Source organism: Bufo gargarizans, chromosome 5 (assembly GCF_014858855.1).
Source record: "Bufo gargarizans isolate SCDJY-AF-19 chromosome 5, ASM1485885v1, whole genome shotgun sequence".
NCBI classification, from domain to species: domain Eukaryota; kingdom Metazoa; phylum Chordata; class Amphibia; order Anura; family Bufonidae; genus Bufo; species Bufo gargarizans.
In genome coordinates, this window is record NC_058084.1 from 16,603,309 (window position 1) to 16,612,144 (window position 8,836).

Consider the following 8,836-nt stretch of genomic DNA (forward strand, 5'->3'; position numbering starts at 1 on the left):
GGCACCTCTCAAGTTACCACTCGCCCACCTGCCGCCACCACCGACACTAGCACCACAGCCGCTTCACTTGATCTGTCAGAGGAGTTATTTACACATCATTTGGAAGAAATGAGTGATGCGCAACCATTATTGCCAGAGGATGTAGATAACAGGGATATGTCTCAGTCAGGCAGCATTACACACATGGACGTACGGTGTGATGATGATGTTGTACCCGCTGCTGCTTCCTTTGCTGAGTTGTCAGAAACAAGTGAAGCGGTTGATGATGACGATGTGTCTGTGGATGTCACGTGGGTGCCCCCTTGAAGAGAAGAAGAACAGGGGGAAAGTTCAGAAGGGGAGACAGAGAGAAGGAGGAGACGAGTTGGAAGCAGGGGGAGGTCATCGCAAGGAGCTAGTGGCACAGTCAGACAGCATGTATCGGCACCCGGGGTCAGCCAGACAGCACGCCAATCAACGCATGCTGTTGCCACCACCAGAATGCCGTCATTGCAAAGCTCAGCAGTGTAGCATTTTTTTTGTGTGTCTGCCTCTGATAGCAGCGATGCCATTTGCAACCTGTGCCAAAAGAAACTGAGTCGTGGGAAGTCCAACACCCACCTAGGTACAACTGCTTTGCGAAGGCACATGATCTCACATCACAAACGCCTATGGGATAAACACATGAGTAAAAGCAGCACACAAACTCAAAGCCACCATCCTCCTCCTGGTCCAGAATTTTCAGCCACGTCAACCACTGCTGTCCTCCTTGCCCCCTCTCAACCACCCGCCACTCCGCCTCTCGCCTTGAGCAGTTCCTGCTCATCTGCCTACAGTCAGGTGTCTGTCAAGGACATGTTTGAGCGTAAGAAGCCAATGTCACAAAGTCACCCCCTTGCCCGGCGTCTGACAGCTGACTTGTCTGAACTCTTAGCCCGCCAGCTTTTACCTTACAAGCTGGTGGAGTCTGAGGCCTTCAAAAAAAAATTAACTATTGGGACACCGCAGTGGGAGGTACCCGGCCGAAATTTCTTTGCACAAAAGGCAATCCCCAACCTGTACTCGATTGTGCAAAAGGAAGTCATGGCATGTCTGGCACACAGTGTTGGGTCCAACTGACCACTGATACCTGGTCTGCAAAGCACGCTCAGGGCAGGTATATCACCTACACTGCGCATTGGGTAAACCTGCTCACGGCTGCAAAGCATGGAATGCGTGGCTCTGCAGAGGAGTTGGTGACACCGCCACAACTTGCAGGCAGGCCTGCTGCCACCTCCTCTACTCCTCCTACTCCATCCTCTTCCATTACCTCCTCGGCGGAGTCCTCTTCTGCTGCTGCATCTTGCTCCACATCAACGGCACCCTCCCAGCTCCCCAGGGGCTATTCCACATCTCGGATACGACAGTGTCACGCCGTCTTGGGGTTGACTTTCCTGAAAGCAGAGAGTCACACCGGACCAGCACTCCTGTCCGCCCTGAACCCACAGGTGGATCAGTGGCTGACTCCGCACCACTTGGAGATCGGCAAAGTGGTGTGTGACAACGGAAGCAATTTGTTGGCGGCATTGAATTTGGGCAAGTTGTCACATGTGCCGTGCATGGCACATGTGTTGAATCTCATCGTACAACGCTTTGTGTCTAAGTACCCAGGCTTACAGGACGTTCTCAAGCAGTGGGCGATACATTCGACTAAAAAAGGCCTGATGACTGAGATGTGCTGCCTTGGGCTAAAAATGGTCCACACGCTGCTGTATTTTATCTCTGCATGTCGGATGACTTGCATGACTTATCAGCCACCAACTAGGATTCAAGCCACAATGTTTTAGGGCTCTTTCTGCCTGGGAAACATAAATTTTTCTGGCCGCTACTACAGCAGCGGCTGCAACAATACCTAGTTTTTCAGGCATGTGTACATGCCTAATTTTTCTGGCCTCTGGTGCTGCACTGTGGCTTCAAAAACCAAACCAAAAAAAAGGCACATACAAGTGTCAATTCCCCTTCGTGATCGTTACCTTGTTGTGGTGAAGGGGCTTGCGTATCACAATAAAGCGACCACCTCTATGAGTGTGTTGGCAATGGCAATGTTGGCACACCGCAGATGATGAGGTTGCTTCATTGTGAACAGACCAAAAGCGATCGGCTGGATAATTTTGCATAGAAAAAACATTAATTTTCTTTGTGATCATCTAAGGTGAACATTAAAGTCTACTAGGCCAACAATGGGCCCACACTGCAGAATCATTGTTTTCTGGGTCACTTAACTGTCACTGAACTACCTCAGCACGACCATAGGCTTTGAAAACCGCCATCGCCTGCAATCTCCCAAACTTGCGCACGAGCACAGTCATCACTACACCAAGATTGACGCATAGAGGAATAAAATTTATGTAATGAGTGTGTCAACTATTGACAACTCTTTGCGGTTGTCTAAAATCTATCCCATACACGTCCCCTGATAGGGGACATAACAGGGATTAAACTGATAGGAATAGTACTACTTAACACACCACTCATATTGGGATTGAACAGTACATTACACAGCGCACGCGCAGTGCCCCAAATTGGAATTAAGAGGACCGACCAAGCGTCTTTTTCCATCTCCCGGTTCCTAAAATCGATGCCATATATACGTCCCCTGATAGGGGACGTAACAGGGATTAAACTGATAGGAATAGTACTAGTTAACACACCTTATAATAATATTAATAATAATAATACTAGTGGACGTAACAGGGATTAAACTGATAGGAATAGTACTACTTAACACACCTTATAATAACGCAGAGAGAGGCAACGCAGAGAGAGGAGTCTGAAGAAGAGGAGTCAGAGGAGGAAGGTGGCTTTGAGGAGGTGGAAGACCAAACACAGCAGGCGTCCCAGGGGGCTTGTTGTCACCTTTCGGGGACCCTTGGTGTTGTACGTGGCTGGCTGGAGGAAGAGACCTTCAATGACATCAGTGAGAACAAGAAACGGGACATGGCTAGCTTGGTATCCAACCTTGTGCAAATGGGGAGTTTAGGAACAATTTAGGAATGTTAGGTGATTTATGCCCTTTATGGATTAAAACCAGACTCTTCGTCAACTACGGAATTTTCCATGGGAGTTTTGCCATGGATCCCCCTCCGGCATGCCACAGTCCAGGTGTTAGTCCCCTTGAAACAACTTTTCCATCACTATTGTGGCCAGAAAGAGTCCCTGTGGGTTTTAAAATTCGCCTGCCTATTAAAGTCAATGGCGGTTTCGCCCGGTTCGCCCGTTCACGAACATTTGCGAAAATTAGCGTTTGATGTTCGCGAACGGAAAATGTTATGTTCGCGACATCTCTATTTGTTATCACTCACAGATAACTTTGTGAGATACCCTGTGTATTGGGGTAGTAATCACATGTGTTTGAATATAATCAATAACCCCCCAAAAAATTATTGGAAATGTGTTGAAATGGATATGGGCCTAAATCCATTATCAATCACAGATAATTTTGTGCAATACCCAGTCTATTGGTGTACTGATCACCTATATACTGGTTTAATTAAATTAAACAATACCCCAAAGGACAACTGTGTGTATATAAAATAAATGAAATCAGATGATTAAGGGCCAGGCCTGTCTCACAATTTCACGTTATCACTCATAGGCAAATTTTAGCCCAATCCTGTGTATGGGTGTACTACTGATCACTTATATGCTGGTTTAATTAAATTCAATAACACCCCTCCCACCACAATTTTTTTTTACATTGGAAATGTATGTGTGTGGAGATTAGCCTTAATATTTTGTTGTCAATCAATGAGTTCTCACAATTATTCTATTATCATTATCATTATTATTATTGATCGCTTCTCGGCCTTTTGGCTAAGATCAAGTGTAGTACAGCATCTGTTCTTATCAGTATTATTATTATTTATTTTAAAGCGCCATTAATTCCATGGCATCCAGCTGGGGCTACACAGAAATAAAAAACACAGTAAACAAGAAACTATTGGGTAGAGGACCCTGCCCACAAGAGATTACAATCTATAAGATTCTATATGCTAAGCTGGATTGATGGTAGCACATGTGTTGTACAATTTTAACTCACATACTCGCCTGTTCATCTAACTTCCATAGAAGTGAATGGAGCTCTCTGGGAATCGTTGTTTCAGAACAGCTGGAGTGCCGGAGGCTGCTCCATACAGTACAGTACCTCAACTGTAACCTATAGGTAAACTGCATACATCATCTATAGCCTATAGGTAAGCCTCATACCTCATCTATAGCCCATAGGTAGGCCTCATACCTCATCTATAGCTTATAGGTAAAACTCATACCTCATCTATAGCCTATAAGTAATCCTCATACCTCATCTATAGCCTATAGGTAAGCCTCATACCTCATCTATAGCCTGTAGGTAAGGCTGATACCTCATCTATAGCCTGTAAGTAAGCCTCATACCTCATCTATAGCCTGTAGGTAAGTCTGGTACCTCATCTATAGCCTATAAGTAAGCCTCATACCTCTTCTATAGCCTATAGGTAAGTCTCATACCTCATCTATAGCCTGTAGGTAAGTCTGGTACCTCATCTATAGCCTATAAGTAAGCCTCATACCTCATCTATAGCCTATAGGTAAGTCTCATACCTCATCTATAGCCTATAGGTAAGTCTCATACCTCATCTATAGCCTATAGGTAAGCCTCATACCTCATCTATAGCCTATAGGTAAGTCTGATACCTCATCTATAGCCTGTAGGTAAGTCTCATACCTCATCTATAGCCTATAGGTAAAGTCTTTTACCTCATCTATAGCCTATAGGTAATCCTCATACTTCATCTATAGCCTAAAGGTAAGCCTTATACCTCATCTATAACTTATAGGTAAGCCTCATACATCATCTATAGCTTAAAGGTAGGTCTCATACCTCATCTATAGCCTATAGGTAAGTGATACCTCATCTATAGCCTATAGGTAATCCTCATACTTCATCTATAGCCTAAAGGTAAGCCTTATACCTCATCTATAGCCTATAGGTAGGCCTCATACCTCATCTATAGCCTATAGGTAATCCTCATACCTCATCTATAGCCTATAGGTAGGCCTCATACCTCATCTATAGCTTAAAGGTAGGTCTCATACCTCATCTATAGCCTATAGGTAAGTGATACCTCATCTATAGCTTATAGGTAATCCTCATACTTCATCTATAGCCTATAGGTAAGCCTCATACCTCATCTATAGCCTATAGATAAGTCTTATACCTCATCTATAGCCTATAGTAAAGCCTCATACCTCATCTGTAGCTTATAGACAAGTCTTAGTGGCGGGGGGGGGGAGATAGCTACTCTTCCCATTTGTGATTCAATAAAATCAATGCTTGAAAAGATTTATAACAGATGTTGCAATGTTCTTGTCCTCCCCGAGACCCTGAGACGCTTATTGCAATCTCTAGAATTCAGCTTTCCGGGGCAGCGCTAGCAGGCGCCTGGCTCTGATCGGCATTCTGCTTGCCTCGCCTCAAGTCTCCAGCAATTCATCATTAGGGGCATGGAAACAAAATACTGCTGAGGTGTTGTGCTAATTTTTGGCACTAAATTCATCATTCGTACCACCGATAGATCCACAGAGATACTTCATCATACTCCACAGGGGCATTTACTATTCTGTTGGGGATCCCTGATCTGTATTCTCAGATAGCCCCCCTGTCTCTGAGCTGTGGCTCCAGGATGAATGCTCTCTGTACCATCTGCAATAAATCAATACAACATGGTCCATGAGGAAGAGGAGGAGAGGCGCTTCAAGCTTCATAGGATACCTGTATCCTATAATGCCACAAAGCAGCCTTATATACAGAGTTAGGGTTCATTCAGACATCCGTAAGTGTTTTGCGGTCCGCAAAACACGGATAACGGCCGCGTGTGTTCTGCATTTTGCACATGGCCGGCCCTATTATAGAAATGCCTATTCTTGTTCACGATTGCGGACAAGAATAGGACATGCCCTATCTTTTTTGCGGGGCCACAAAACGGAACCACAGATGCAGACACCACTCTTTTGCGGCCCTATTGAAATGAATAGGTCCGCACCCATTCTACAAATTTGCAGAACGGATGCGGAGCCAGAAATATGGACGTGTAAATGATATGCTGGAGAGGGATATACCTCAACACTAATGGTAACTGGCCCACAACCATCCACTATATCCTGACACGCATTTTTTTATAGCTTCATGCATTCCCCATGTAATAACAATTCTGGATCTTCCATTCTTATGGCTCTATGATGTGCCGTTCCTTTATTTTAATTGCTAGCAGTCTGCAGTAAGGGTACAGAGGGGAGGTAACCAGTTGGGTGGGTGGGTGCACAGTCTGACAATGGCAGCAATGATTGGATAGAGTAAGACTGTGCAGGGACACGCCCCCAACAGGTTACCACCCCTCTGTACCCTTACTGCAGACTGCTAGCAAGACATTCATAACTTCTAGTAGAAATTGTTATTACATGGGGAATGCATGAAGCTATTAAAACAGGCATGTCCGGAGAGGTGACAGGTCCTCTTTAAGGAGCATTTATTGTGTTTTTTTGTTGTTTTATTTGCTGGTCCTGAACTAAATTCATGTTTGTGTGTCCCTATAAGACTGCTTGTCAGTCTGAAGCTGACAGGCACAGTGCACTGCAATAAAGAAGTATTGCAGTTTATTATAGAAGCAAGCAATCCAATAGTGGGATGAAATAAAATAAAAACTCACATACAAAATATTTTGTTAGAGAAAAATGATATTAAAAAATAATTGTTATCGCTGCAACCATAAGGACCCATAGAAAAAAAAACATGTTAAAGGGGTTATTTTGGGGAATACCCTCAGGGTAGGTCATCAATATCTGATTGTTGGGGGCCAGATTCCCAGCTACCCCACAATCAACCGTTTGAAGAGGCCGTGACTCTCCATTGAACGCTGCAGCTTCTTCCTACACCAATGGCCTCACACTCATCGGTCACACGGTCTCATTCAGGTGAATGTGAATAGGCTGCAAGGCCAAGCACAACTATGTACTTGGTAAGCCGTGAGGGCATAGCGCCCACTGTCCTCTTCAAACAGCTGATTGGCAGGGGTGTTAGGAGTCAAACCCGGGGAAACCTATTTAAATATCCTATGCAGTGAATAGAGATAGCCTTGCGGTTCGCCCGGCGGTCATTTCGAGGCGAACTTTGCGTGTTCGCGATTCGCCGAAGATGCGAACATATGGAGATATTTTCGCCCGCCATATTCTTTTGCATTGTGAAGAACTTTGACCCATGACAGATCCATCAGGTGGTACAGGACAGCCAATTGAGACGTTTCAGCACATGGACACACCCCCTACCTTATAAATAGACCCGATCTGGCCAACATTTTACATTCTGTGTTTTGCCAGTGTAGGGAGAGGTTGCTGTGTGGAGCAGGGACAGGCTGTTAGTAACACCAAACGCTGGCTGATAGGACTACAAAAGTCATTTTAAGCACTAGTATAGGTGTGCTATCGATAGGTGTGATACACAGAGGGGTGTGATATACTTATAATATACTTGTATAATGAGTCAATAACACATAGATCTATATAGTGATCACCTGGAAGTCAGGGGCCTAGGGGCTAGGGGCTTACTAGGGCCATTTTTATGTAGGGTAAGGTTCCGGACGGGGTCGCTCTTATCAGGGCGGGTGGTCTGTGGTTAGGCTATCAGGGCCAGAATATCAGGGACAGTTCTTTGCCCACCCTGTCCTTTAATACCACATCATCATCTAGCCCAGGGATGGAAGTTTTTTGCTTTCCCTCCGGGATTCATGGATGTGCACTGGAACCCCCCGGATTGTGGTAGGACATATGGTTTCTGATTTAGTGCCGCCGAGCACCTGATTTAGTGCCACCGAGCACCTGATTTAGTGCCGCCGAGCACCTGATTTAGTGCCGCCGAGCACTTGTTATTGCCGACCACATCTATGCTTTTTGCTTAACTTTAATAATTTTATTTATTTTCATTTTAAGGGATATCTTTTCCATTCACACATCTGCAAAATTGCGGAATGGATGCGGACCCATTCATTTTCAATGGGGCTGGAATGTGCTGTCCGCATCCGCATTTGCGGATCCGCCCTTCCACATCCGTGCTTTCGTTTCCGCAAAAAAATAGAACATGTCCTATTCTTTTCCACAATTGCAGACAAGATTAGGCATTTTCTATTACAGTGCCGGCGATGTGCGGTCCGCAAATTGCAGGATGCACATTGCCGGTGTCCGTGTTTTGCGGATCCGCAAAACACTTATGGACGTGTGAATGGACCCTCATAGTAACATTATTAAAGGTTATGTTTTATCTTTATGTATATTCTAATGGATTGCCTTCCTTGTACAATGTTATAATGTACTTTCCATGTTACACAGTATATTATAGTGCATTTGTATTGTGCGGCAGTTGTGTGCGGTTCTGCTGCGATACTGCAGGTATATATAGGGACGAGCGTTATTGGAACAAATAATTTCTACTGGTGTGATATACCAGTCGCCCCCCCAAAAATCTGATTGAAGCGGGGTGTTATATACCAATATACTTTCTTTATAGTGCATTTGGGTACTGTATAGTGCATTTGCGCAGGCGCGTACGCGAAAATTATATTGCCGATATTTTGCATTGAAAAAAATAATGAATAGAGATCGCAAATTCGAATAATACATCTGGTCGGTCACTGTCCATGTTGTGGGACTATTTGTGCACTTCTAGTAATTATTTCTTGGCTGCAAATATGAGCTGAAGGTTTTTCAGGTTCGCCTGCCATTAAAATGAATGGGACCCGCCGCGAACTTGCAACATTTGATCGCGGTCGCGAACCGTCCAGGCAGATGTTTG

At 44.7% G+C, this 8,836-nt stretch overlaps 1 pseudogene; it reads left to right on the forward strand.

Moving 5' to 3' along the window:
* Positions 1-3,811: 3,811 nt before the first annotated feature.
* On the forward strand, positions 3,812-3,906 carry LOC122939730 (annotated as a pseudogene).
* Positions 3,907-8,836: the final 4,930 nt, after the last annotated feature.